General features: G+C 32.6%; 1 pseudogene; it reads left to right on the forward strand.

Annotated features, from left to right (window-relative positions):
• The first annotated feature begins 538 nt into the window (after window positions 1–538).
• Window positions 539–1,749, forward strand: LOC134282021 (uncharacterized; annotated as a pseudogene).
• Window positions 1,750–14,667: the final 12,918 nt, after the last annotated feature.

Here is a 14,667-nt window from a genome sequence, read left to right on the forward strand (position 1 = left end):
TGATTAAGTCAAGGTAGAACAAATTGTATGCTTCCTTATTACCCCTACGTAAGCTGAAACATGTTTTCTTCTTATTATGTTCTTGAAAAATCACTACAATAGTTTCATCATGATTGAACCTAAAAAAAAAAACCTTTAGAGTTATCAATCTTGCCAAATGCCAGCTCTGTTTATTTTGTAGAAATCTATATCACACAATCAAGGATATTGATCAAAATTCCTTCAAAAAAAGAAGAATACACACCAATCAGCATTTTCAATTATTTGCTATTTATTCTTTTCGTGGAATTATTTTTAAAAATTTCCCCCTTTTTAAAAAAATTTTTAAATACAAACTTAATGTACATACATTAACATCTGTTGTATAAAAAAGATCACGTGACATCTCAGGGTAAGGCGGCTTAGTTTTGAGCTCCGGAGATTTTGGTCAATTTAGGGCATTTCTAGAAGGATTTTAATATTCATATCTTGGTTTACTGGTTTGCTTCTCTGCTTTGAGAGGGCTGTTTGTGATATTTGTGATATTTCTGCATTTACAATGCCGTCAGATAGAATGGAAACCGGGGCTACTTCTAAAAAACAGGCTAAGGAGTGCTCAGAGAAGAATGCAGGTAGTGAACCGTTAGAAGACCAAGCCGATAATCAGTCTATTGTTGCCATTATTGAGGACATTAAAACATCAGTGGAAACTATAAGAAATGATCTGTCGGAGGGTAATCAGAGCGTAAATTCAAAATTATAAAATACGTTTTAGAACAAAGTTAGACCAATTATGAAGATATATCTTTGCTACGACAAGAAAACGCTCAACTTCGGAGAGAACTGGAATTACTACAATCGGTTGTAATCCGAATGAACAGGAAAATGTCCGTTATCGAAAACGATGTTACGGATCTTAGATCAAGGTCTATGCAGGACAATATCCTTATTCATTATTATCCTTACGAACCCAACGAGAACCTAACCACGTCGATGCCAGTTACTTTTAAAGAACTTCTCGGGTGGATGTCAGTTTTGTAAGGATTCATAGAAATGGAGTGCGTCCAGAATATAAATCTGATCGACCTGTATCCATTACTGCAAAGCTGACCGACCGTGGTAAAATCAGCACAATTCTTAATGCCCAAAAGCTTAAGAAAATGGCTAAACAACCGTTGCCTTTCTTTATCACTACACAGCAACCTGCATCTAATAGTTTCCGCTAGAAACTAGGTGTAAGATATGGAAGAGTCTTTGAGAACCTAAAATATCACTGTTTAGATTCAAAAGCATAATGTAATCTTACCCAACGGCGCCAGATATAAAGAGGATGTTCCATTTCTAACGAATGCAGATGCGTTAGTGGTAACAGCTGAAGAGACGGAACAACTAGACTCGGTTTGAAATAAAAAACTCGGACCCAATGAAAAAGGACGGCTCGGACTTTATGGCTTTTGGTGCTCGAGTTAAACTGTGGATGCTGTGAAGAATATGTACAGCAAAGTTTTAATAGATCCCTACGCAGCCAGTGCCGATAACCGAATCTTGGTATACAGATTTGTCACAGAGGACCGTACCGTTTATGAAAACTATCACGATGATTCTGAACATGGGGCCGGGCGGAAGATGTTGCGATATATGAGAGTAAATAACATTCAAAACGCCGCCTTCGTCATCACAAGGTGGATGGTCGACGCCCATATTGGACCTCATAGGTTTTCAATAATGGAACAATTGGTAAATGAAGTCGCCAATTCTTTGGAAATGTGACTTTTGATGTCATACAGATATACACATGGTAATTGTGAGATAAAACAAAACTCAAACAGTTACGACTGACGTTTACAATCACTACTTTATTACATATACCACTAATTTTATTTCTATGAACATGCTCTTCTTTCACAATTTCTCAACCCCCTCTTTCTTTCTCCCTTCCTTTCTTTCTCTTTCCCCCTTTCAATTGTCACTACTATATTTTTTTGTATTTGTTTATTATATGTATTAATGATGTATTGATGTAATTAAGATACTGTAAACACGATGATGTGACAATTGATATTAATAATAAATAAAATAAAAAAAACATCTGTTGTATAATTAGTAGTTTGTTTAGTGCGAGTATGAGAGACAAACTGTAACTTGATTCTTTTTCAAATTAAGTAATAATCATAGTTAATCATACTATAGAGGGTAAAAGTTCAGTATTCCAAAAATGCAAAATAGAAATATGAACTATGCCGTTTCCTATTGAAAATCGATCAACAAATATATTTTAGATTAAATAACTATAACTATCATTTGATTCGACAAAAAGTCTTCGAAGCTCTTCTCTGAATTTGAAGTCATAAAAACAGTAACATATAGATTTGCCATGTGATTTACCAGTTGAAAACGAATACAGAGAAGGAAACTATTCCGTTTGTATCCTTTTATATCCTATGCTTTTGCAAAGTGGTTGATTTGTGTAACTAATGACGTCACATACGAAACTACGTAGACAATTAAAATGACAAAATATTTACAGTGATATTCCTTCTAGAATTTTGTTCTTTATACTTTTGCAAGAGGCGTTTCGATTTTCCTCATCAATTGAAAGTGAATTTTGTCTATTGTTACTTTTCCAACACTTACCATTTAGATTTCGTGGATACGGCATGACTTCTTCTATCTTGTACATTATGTGCTCGGTATCGTCTACCAATGGGAAGTCTTCTATAAACGGTTTTAATCACGGTTATGATTGATTGATTGATTGTATATTGTTTAACGTCCCTCTCGAGAATTTTTCACTCATATGGAGACGTCACCGTATGCCGGTGAAGGGCTTCAAATTTAGACCTATACTCGGCACTCAGGGCCATTGAGCAGTGAGGGTTCTTTATCGTGCCAGCACCTATCGTTACACGGGACCTACGTTTTTAAGGTCATATCCGAAAGACCCGTGACCTTCACTTTTAATGCCGAGCTATTGGCGAAGGAACAGTCACTACCTTTGTTTACGTCTTAGGTATGACGCAGCGCCGCGAACAAGAATCGAACCCGGGCCTCCCAATCACTAAGCGAACGCTCTACCACTAGGCCACCGTGACCGGTAATCACAGGTATGTAAAGACCGGATGTGATGAAAATGTTGATAAAGGAAATCAGTAGCAAACTTACTAGATATGCTATAATAACACGCGAGTTGTTAGTACCGTCATCGATGAGGCAGAGAGACACACCATCTGTAAAATTAAGTGAATTGATAAGATATTGATTTGAATTTAAAAATTGGAGTTGCATATCCCTTAGAAATCCAAAATATAACAACGATTATAATTTTGCACACTCTTGGGGTTAGTTGTTTACCAAAAGGACGGCAAATGAGCCTATACATCTGCAATGCGATAGCAAGGATCAAATGAGTTGAGAATCCACTGGTTAATACAATCAAGAATGTAATTGTTTTGCACAAAAATACACCGAGATAGATTTAGCGCATGGTGTTATCCAAGTGAAATTGAGTAACGTTCGAAACAGATCCCAGAAGATCAACAATAGCAAGAATAGTTCTGAAATATCGGCAGCCTGTTTTGTCCTCTATGTATTTTGTGTACATGAAAAGAACTAGACTGTTTCCAAGTACGCCAAAGGTTGCAATAATCAGTTGTATTACTTTAGACGGAATAAGATATTCTTCGGACAAAATCTGTACGTCGTCCATGTCTGAATTTGAAGTAAAGAAAATTAACTAAATTATCTTGAACCTTTGATTGGCATAATTAAGGGGAATAAAACTTAACATGAAGATGAACATTTTATATATTATAAATAATTATTCAATTTATTTCCTTCCTGTATAAAAAAGAAACCAAAACGGAAAGATCGATCAGTGCAGAATTTATAATGACATATAAGTAAAAAATCCTGGTGGAATACTTTGTAGGGCTAAGTCTGAATTTGAAGTAAAGAAAATTAACTAAATTGTCTTGAACCTTTGATTGGCATAATTAAGGGGAATAAAACTTAACATGAAGATGAACATTTTATATATTATAAATAATTATTCAATTTATTTCCTTCCCGTATAAAAAAGAAACCAAAACGGAAAGGTTGTTTCCGATCTATACAGGGAAGAATTTTGTAGTTTGTAATAATTTTGCAAACTATTTGAAAAAGAAACAATTAATTATATATATAAAATGCCAATCTTCGATTACATTCTTAGAAGGATTGTCGACTATCCGGAACAAAAAAAACCGCATCGATAGCGTTTTTATAAATCAAATATCCTTTTCGTAAATTTTGACGCATATTTAAGTGTAGTCTAAAAATATGCGCAATTATCTTTTGAACATTTGTACTTTTTAATTACGGTAACCGTTCTACTTCCCGGAATAATTCGGGTTGCGCATAGGTTTTTTTTCAGTAGGATGACCACTGGATATATAACAGATGACGTAAAGTCATGTTTTTCTTTCTAATCCAGAAACCGAACAAATTCGTAGGTTCAAATCGATGTAGTTAACATTTGAAGTATTTGTTCATAAACGAAAAACAAAGAATACAATATTTAAGGATCAAACTATGTTAACAAAACAATTGCTACACATACTGTTATAGACATAAAAAAGCTTCGATTCCTGAAAATTTTTGTGGCTAATAAAGATTTAATGATTGTTTCGCAAGAAGGGTGTCGCAAAGATTTGGTGCTCTACAGTAACTGAAGGATGGTTCAGTGTTTGTTAAGCTAAGTATTAGGGCTGGGTATTGGCCCGAGATTTCGTATTGCGATATATTGCGAAATTTTTAACTGTAATGCAATATTTTAAATGTAATTTAAATGGCATTTTCTTACTAAATTTACTTTAATTTATATACAGAATGTACATAACTATGTAACCAACACGAGAAAAAATCGTGTTGATTTCATTTAAGTTATGCTCTGATATGTTTCCAAGAAACAACTTCTGTCTAACTGTTTGACTTAATAACAAACTTTCATCAGTCAATTTTTTATATTTAAAAACAAAATTCCTTAATCTATACATATTGCCAATATATCGATATTACAAAATCGTATTGCGATACGATATTTTTGTCATTGTATCGCAATATATTGTAATATCGATATTATTTCCAAGCCCTACAAAGTATTCCACCAGGATTTTTTACTTATATGTCATTATAAATTCTGCACTGATCGATCTTGCATTGTATTCAATAGCACATTTGCCCATCCCCTCCAACCTCCATTGAAAAAGAGTTCCGCTAAGCTAAGTAATCGCGATGTCAAACATTAAAGAGTGATGCTATAATGCTATACTGAGCAATTAGAGAGATGTTATAACATTTTACGGAGCATTTATAGAGTGATGTTACAATGGTATACTGAGCTTTTACGGAGTACTGTTAAAATGTTATACTGTGTTTATAGAGCGATGTTATCATCTTGATCTGAGCATTTATGGTGATGGTTTCATATTATACGTGGCCCTTTTATTAAATGATGATAGATACCATTATTTTTTGTTTTTGTTTTCAGAAAAAAAAAATATTATTGAACAATAAAAACACGGCTTCAGATTACTGTGAAGGTATCTTGTTGCGTACTTCATAAAGAGCGATCGTATAACATACTGTACAGTATTCATAAATTCTTGCATTACCGAAAAAGGACAAGTTCGTTAGAAGGACGTTTATAAAGTACTAATTTAGTATACGATAAACTCAGCAGAAGTCTCTGATATTATATTATATTATATTATATTGTATGGTATTGTATTGTATTGTATTGTATTATATTATATTATATTATATTATATTATATTATATTATATTATATTATATTATATTATATTATATTATATTATATTATATTATATTATATTATATTATATTGTAGATTACCATTTGTTATCTTCTCTTCTCATTTGACGTGAAATATCCTAACAGCTGAACTCTCTTGTAAATGAAAATATAAAAAATCGCTATCATCAAAAAGTCGCTCAATTTATTATATAATGAACTCTATACAAATACTATTCTTTTTCTGCTAATAAAAAGTAAACACTATAAAAACTATATCAAGATAAATTTTTCTTTTCTAACTTTTTACATTTCATTGGCGGCCTTTTCTTCCGCCTCTGTTTATCTTATTTTAACCAGACCTCAGTAACGACAACCATGAGGATGTGAAGATATCTTATTAAACCTTTCTATTTATGAATGTCTACCATTTATTTCTTCTTTATCTTAAATTGTTTTTCGGTTTCATTACCTCCTTCCTGTCTATGTCTTTTTTCTATGTCTAATTTAAGAAGTTAGTATTTGCGTTTCTTTTTGTTTCTTTTTTTGCTTTTGTTGTTTTTTTTCGTAATATTTCTTTGTTTGTTTTTGCAAAGCATTTCATTTGTAACTATTTCTTTCAAAAATATGCAATGATTATAATAACCAGTTGTAATAATTGGCTCCAGTTTTACTTATTTGCCTCTCAATAAAGTCCATTAATGGGCATTGAACTTTCTTTGTTAAAGTATGCTATATTATTCTCCAGGACAAGATTGCAGTTTGTAATAAACTCGTAAAGATTATCACAAATACATGTATTGTCAAATTCAGAACTTTAAACAAACATAAAATCACACGTTGAATGAGAGTTTTATACTAATTGTCAAGCTATTATTTATACTTAAATTGCCGATTTAATTTACTGTAATGCTCGGATCATGGCAAGGAGCACACGGCGTTTGTGATCGGTTGCCAGGGCATGCTTTTTCCTCCATGGCACCTGATCTCACTTCTTATGTTTAAGACGTCCGTGTTTGTTCTGCTCCCGATTGCTAGTTTAAAATGGACTTTTGATTTTGAATTCTTTATGTATCTATTACGCATTCTTCATTCTTATTTTGATTGATTTCTTCATCATTTTAATAAATCTTTTTTTATTTAAGTTACATTTAAAGTTTGTTTCTATACAAAAAGTATATAATTTTGCATGTTTAATTTTCAAAACCAATGAACAGAATAACCAAAAGAATATTGTAACAGAAATATCATGCTAAAAATACAAAGACAAGTACGTCAAAAAGTTAGTTGAAAATGTATTTAAGTCCCTGGTAAGGCAAATTGCAAGAAATGCAAGTCAATGTTGTAAATCTTGAAAAAAAAATCATGTTTTAAGAATTTTATCGCAACAAAACTTTCGAAGTTCTTTTCTGAATTTTAGGTCACAATACCAGTAAATATATGGATTAGCGATGTGATTCAAAAAATTACTACGTAGACAGAATATGAAAATATTTCTAATGTACCCCTTTGTAACTTCTTTGGTTGCAAATCGGAGGATTTGCGTAAGCAATGATGTAAGACACGAAACTACGTAAACTATAATGATCACGAGAAACATGATGCTAATATTCCTTCTGGCCTTTCTGTCTTTCCTTGGAGTTTTATTGTTTTCATCATTAGTATATACTGAATTTTTTAGACCCGCATTTTCCCCAACGCTGGATGTTTGGGTTTCATTGATTGAAATATTAATGTTGCCATCTGGAACATTATTTGGCTGATTGCGTCTGACAGGCAAACGTCTTTTATAAATAGTTTTAATTACAGGAATATAAAGAACAGTGGTGACAAAAATGTTAATAATAGAAAAGAATAATAAAATTCCTAGGTATTGCACCATGCCACTGGGTCTGTAGGTATCGTTGTTAGTCGCACAGGTAGTGAAGTTTCCAGTTACGTTATTTGATGTGCTGGTATATGCTTTATTCAATTTTAGCATTGGAGATGCATATCCTATGGAAATCAAAAACATAACCAAGACGACAACTCTGCGCATTTGTTTTGACATTTGCTTCCCAAACGGGCGGCATATCATTAAATATCTCTGCAGGGCTATAGCAAAGGTCAAATGGGCCGAAAATCCTCCGGTCAGCACTATTGAAAAAAAAAACATTTTACACAAAGTATCACTGGCGTAAGTGTAGCGAATATTATCATCCATGTAGAATTTAGTAACGTTAGACACAGATCCTGCAAGATCAACACAGGCCAAAACTGGTATGAAATATCGGGATCGGTTGTTGTCTTGTACATATTTAGTGTACATCAAAAGAAATAGACAATTATCAAATACTCCTAGGATACCCATTATAAGTTGTATAATTGTGTTGGAGAGTAAGGCTTTCGAGTATTCCTCGGATAAAGTTTCTGCATCCTCCATATCTTAACTTTTGATTAAAGAACTCAACCACAGTGTAATTATTTCTCCTCAATCTAAAACGGCACATGAAATCAAACGAAATGTAATCTTTTTGTTCAGAAGCGTGACACATCAATAAACTTCCTTCCTTGAAAAAAGAGGGGACAGTTTCCTTTTGAAACCAGGCAGTTCTTCTAAGTGATATATATATTTACAATTAAGTAGAACGGACTTAATTTATTTTGTTTTAACTGTGGCATAGCAACACCTTTTTTTAAAAAGAAATGATTCAATTTCAGATTTTAAAGGAGTAATGTGTATTTCTAATCGTTTTATTTAAAACGAGGTTGGAAATAGAAGAGCATTTTTTTAAATTTTCTGTTTGTCTGTATCTCGTAAAAAAAAATCTGATATTAAAAATCAATAATAATAAAAAGACATAATTATGTTCAGAATGTAAATTCAGAAATAATCTTACCATTATACTGAGTTATGTAGCAAACACTATTTAAACAAAATTATTATGTGTTTAAAATATAACCCAAGCAAAAATTAAATCATTTGCAATTGAGTTCACATTCATGTATTAATTTTATATATCCCCTTAGCATATTGTTTAGAATTATTGTCTCTTTTCCACCTGGTGTGAAATATTAATTTAATGTATTGAAAAAAACCGGATTCGAATTTAGTCCTTAATTCGGAACTCAGGGTCATTGGGCGGTGATGAAACGTGACGGTAAATATTTTTGTTTAGTACAAATCTTTGATGTCGGCGACAATATGCATCTACTTTCAAAGTATATTGGTCGCCCATATAGTCCAGTGGTTAGAACGTCTGCTCTAGAGACGCGAAGAAAGGCCTGCTAAAGTTTACGGGTAGGGTGCAGCTGAGGTTTTCCGTGTGCAGGGCTCTTGGCAGATTTACAATGATTAAAACGATGAAAATTGAAATAATGCTCAATATCATTAAATGAAATTATTCTTATGGAAGAAATGCATTCTCCTCAAAACGCTGATTGCTATCAATACATCGCTACTTTTAAATATCAGTTTATTTTAAATAGAACAAGCAATCTGATAATATTGCATAAGCAATGTATGTCCCCTACCGGCCGGTTACTCTTTTCTCTTTAAGATGTCATTTTTCAATATTCTGTTTATGATAAAGCTATCCAACAAGTTTTAAATCTTTAATTTTTAACATGACAGTCTCGATTAGATTATTAAATAAGTGCAGCACAAACATGATCTTAGACCATATTATGAAAAATTTAAGATGTTATATTTCTGTCGAAAATCACTGAAGCATATCGACATTTAAATTGTAACTCATCAAGATACACTTACGTCCCAAAATCAGCTCAACATCTGCAAGCGTTTCGAAAAAGTAAGGAAAACCAAGTAGGACAGACTGACGGACAAACATAAGATTGCAAGACCGAGGAACAGACTCAGGAAGAACCTAGTGTACCTCCGGTTTCACCAGTAGGGGACTAATAAATGGTATTTCTGTAGATAAAACAGATAAAGAATGAATTCTGACAAAGTATCAGATCACACGATTTTCATAGCCAAGATCCCTGAGTAATCAATTCGATAAATTCTAACATATGATGGAAACGTTATCTTCCAAATGCAGAATCTCAATAAGCATTGCATTTTTCTCCAATGAGTTAAATATTTCAAAAAAAGATAGCTCATCCGCACATATGTTTGTTTTTTACAACCACATATAAAATTGTGATATTCTGACTTAGAAACCAGTGCTGTATTATGATTCCTAACATGATTTTAATAGTATGATACTAAGTTGATTTCCAAATATACACTCTATTCCAAATTCTATGTTGTGATGATAAATAGTTACATTTACTTTTTTCTGTGTTGAGACTTCTCCATATCATGATCTCACATAAAAATCATTTCATAAAAAACTACGCACCGCTTCAAACTTCGAACTATTTTCCATGTGGCTCTATTTTATCATTGCTCATGAAAGTCAAAATTTGAAATTTTACATTTTCTTTGTGAAATTAAAAGCAGAGGCTGAGATTCCTTTCAAATGTGATCATCATTCAAATGCATATTTTTTATTTGATATAAACATTATTTTTTAATTCTTAATGAAATTTTGTCATACTTATAATTTATATATGACATTGTATTAAATCATAGTTAAAACCAGAGAATATGGTCATCATGCTCTTGAGCACGCGATTTGTGTAAATCAAACAATATACTTCAAGATGGTCAAATCTTAACTTTATACAGTTTTGATCAAATGATTTAAGATTTGTTACTCCAATCATGTTTTTTTACTTGCAAAAACTTTATAATCGCGTAATTACGCGAGGAAGCGTGCTCGCAAACACGCCCCCCTCCAAGACAAAATAATCGTAATTACGGTCATCATGTCAATCCTGCAGAAAGACACATCTCTGATGATGAAAAAATTGCAATGGAGGAACTTCCAGGAACAAATCTGAGGCAAAATAACATTGTACATTGCAACATTAAAGTTAAAGGCAAGACAGAAAATTACTGTTTTGTTTCTCGTCATCATAATTGTTTACGTACTTTCGTATCTGACGACACTGGTTACCTAAATCTACAGTTTTGCAGATAGCAGTGTTCTGTTTCTGTTTTGCATGATGAATGGAAACGGTGTCATTTTCACTCGTACCTAATCTTGTTCATACCCGATGTTATAATTTCAAAATTATCTTTCATTGACAATGTATCAAATAACTATATATAATGATTTATAATACACATTTTAAAATATTATGATAATAAACAAATAGCACTTTAATTATTTTTGAGAGCACAGATGTGTAAAAAAATTGCAACGTCATAATGACGTCCTGTAAAAAGTATGACATTAATCCAGATAAACATATGCTACTTTGAAGACCCCTTACAGAAAAAATGTAAAAGATATTGAAAAAAGAAAGTTGGTTTGAAAAACTATGTAGTCTGTAGATATTCCTAGAAGCATAGCTGTCCAATTTTGAAATTAGGCCATATTTAGTACTTTCTGACTTTTGCTCTTTGTTAATTCTGATAAAAAAGATCTGTGTTCTCTTCTTGATATTTTTTCTCATATAATGTTTTATAGAATTTACAAGGAAAAATTGCAGAGTATATTCCTGTTCATTTAAACCACGCTTTTTTTTATAATGAAGTGCCCAAGCTATTCATCGTGAAGGAAATTTATGAAAAGGGATCTTGTTAAGGAAATGATCACTTAAACCTCCGATTTTTACAAACACTTGTTAAGTTCCTTTACATTACATGTAATATAAATTTATTACTTGCATAAGCATATAATAAACAAAATGTATTTGTCTGCTTTGATGAAAGAATTCTTCTTTTTAACAAGTTGTCACTTGTCACAAGGTTTAGTAAAAGAGTAGGCCTAAAAATGAACAAAACGTTCAATTTTAGTTGGGTCTAATATGATGGTTCGTAGCTGTACCTCTTCAGGAAAAGGGATCTCGTTAAGGAAATGATCACTTAAACCTCCGATTTTTACAAAAACTTGTTAAGTTCCTTTACATTACACGTAATATAAAGTTATTACTTGTTTTATCATATCGTAAACAACATCTACATTGTATTTATCTGCTTTAACGGCAGGAATTCTTCTTTATAACAAGTTGTCACTTGTCACAACGTTGAGTAAAGGAGTAGGCCGAAATATGAACAAAACGTTTAATCTCGAATATATCGAGTTTCAGTCCAAGCAGCGTTCTGAGGAGCTACTCCCCAATACAATAGTGCATATGATCGGAGCTGTGTTCGGAATATTTGGAAACACTCTTGTTCTTTGGCTGTACGGTCAATATATACAAGACAAAACGCTTTCAAGGTATTTCATTCCAGTTCTGGCATTTGTGGATCTTATTGGATGTGCTTCGAATGCAGTCTATGTTTACCAGCAGGATACAATGTTCTATTATTATCCTGGTGTTCATTTGTGTAAAACATTGTATTTTTTAATTGTCTTTACTGGGGGGTTTTCCGCTCAATTAATCTTTGCGATAGCGCTGCAAAGATACCTGTTAATTTGTCGTCCATTTGGCAGACAAATGACGAAGAAATTGTGCAGAATATCTATCTTATTTATGTTTCTTATATCGTTTGGGGAATCAATTCCATCATTGAAATTCATTGGACATGAACTCAAATAGAACACTTTCAATATCTCTCAGGAATTTGTTCGCTGTAGTGCTGAAGAAGGTCAAGAGATGATTCGGTACTTCGGATTTTTACTCTTGTTTACCTTAGGAAACATTTGTGTTACTTCTGCCCTCTACATCCCTGTAATTAGAGTTATGTATAGAACATTGTCCCCTGCAAGACAAAATAATCATCATATTAATTCCACGGAAAGACGCATCTCTGATGAAAATATTGCAATGGAGGAACTTCCAGAAACAGATCTGAGGCAAAATAACATTGAACATAGCAACAACTCAATTGTTGACAGCAACCGGAAGTTAAAAGCGAGACAGAGAATTACTGTCATGTTTCTCGTCATCATTATTGTTTACATAGTTTCGTATTTGACGACACTGGTCACCCAAATCTACAGTTTTGCAGATAGCAGTGTTCTGTTTCTATCAGGATATAAGCTGAATATTTTATTTTTTTGTCTTCGCTTTAATCTTCTGAATCATATTGCTAATCCATACATTTACTGGTTTTTTGACACAAGATTTAGACACGAACTACGAAATTTATGTTGTCGTGTTATTTTCAGACATTAGTTTTCAGAGATGAAATGATGACAACTTACGTTAGTCATTTTGAGTTTTTTACAGAAAGAAATTGACGGTCATTACAATAATTACATGTACATCTCTAAAAAGATTATTTGAATTTCAGTGTAGAATTTATAAAAAAAAAATTTGAGTAAAAGAAATTACGTTTTTTTTTCTATAAAAGGGGGCAAACTGGTATTTCCAGTGCGCAATACTTTGCGCATAGTAGTAAAACAGCATATTTATTCTTTTAAAGCAACTAACTTTACAAAATTAATAAATGTTATTTAACATAACTGATTTTTAAAGTATTTTCCAACCGATAGGCAGATTGACGTGATAATTGTGTATTTTTGACGTAAGCATAAAATGATGTTCTGAAAGTGGCGTATGAACATGTTTACAATATGAGATCTTAAAATACAAAATAACGGAATTGGAGAATCTCTCAATTTCTTTTTTTATTTTTTGTATAAATTCTTATTTTCTATATGTATATTTGCAGCCCATTTGCACTCCATAAAACAGAAAATGTCTTAGTTTTTACATTTTAAGTAGCCCCCACTGGAAACCAAACGTAAGAAATATTGTGTTTCTTATTTTTGTACCATATTGTAATACCCATCTTAACTTATAGCCTGTGCAAAAAGTCTACTGCAGTTGTTGTATAATTTGCTTTGAAAAGCAACTAATAGACAATGCTATTATAGTAAATGTAGCCTTATTTTGTTTTAATAAAGTTGTATCACTTTACTAGGGAATTTTACTAGGAAAAGGACGGTTAATATAGAAATAAAGAATGTTTTATCAATCTACAATATTTATTTTCATCTCAACGTTGATAAGATTTGATATAACCCTTTCAACTAGAAATGCTATTCACATCAGAGTCTGACACATCTCTTTTCTATCTGGCTTTTATATTTAGAAGATTGGTTGATTGTATATTGTTTAAAGACCCACTCGAGAATTTTTCATTCATACAGAAACATCACAGTATGCCGGTAAAGGGCTTCAAATTTAGATTTATAATCGGCACTCATTGCCATTTAGCAGTGAGGTTTCTTTATCGTGCCAACGCCTACTGTAATACGCACTGGCGAACTTAGAGGGGGGCAGTCTGTCCGGGTGTCAAAAATGCACAACACTTGATAAATCAATGTTTTTGGTGTTGCTGTGGGCCCCTACCCTGACTTCAAACTGGTCGCCCCCCTCTTTTCAAAATTTCTGGATCCGCCACTGACACGGGAATTACGATGTTAAGGTGATATCCGAAGAAACCGTGACTTTACTTCTAGTGCCGAGTGCTTAGTGAAGGAGCAGCCACTTCCTATGTTTACGTTTTACGTTTGACGCGCCGCCGCGAACGAGAATCGAACCCGGGCCTACCAATCACGAAGCGAACACTATAGGCTACCGTCACCGGTTTTAATATATAAATGGTAACCTTATGAAAAGCTTTATGATAAACGTGATGACTTCAACGTTTCTATCGTCACCTTGCACATATTCGTAGTAAACCGTGAATTTGATAAACAGTTGGTGTTAAATTTTGAATGAAGGAAAAGTTATTTAAATCAAATTTTTGATTTCATAATTTCATCGACGCCCTGTTGATGAAAACTTTCATAAATCAATATTCGATTAAATCACACTGGATACTTTATTCATATCTTTAATGGATATATCTCAATTTATAACTATGTGTATTGAACAAGAATCCCAGGG

Source organism: Saccostrea cucullata, unplaced genomic scaffold (genome assembly GCF_032062105.1).
Source record: "Saccostrea cucullata isolate Sc308-1 unplaced genomic scaffold, CSIRO_AGI_Scuc_v1 ctg9909, whole genome shotgun sequence".
NCBI classification, from domain to species: Eukaryota; Metazoa; Mollusca; class Bivalvia; order Ostreida; family Ostreidae; genus Saccostrea; species Saccostrea cuccullata.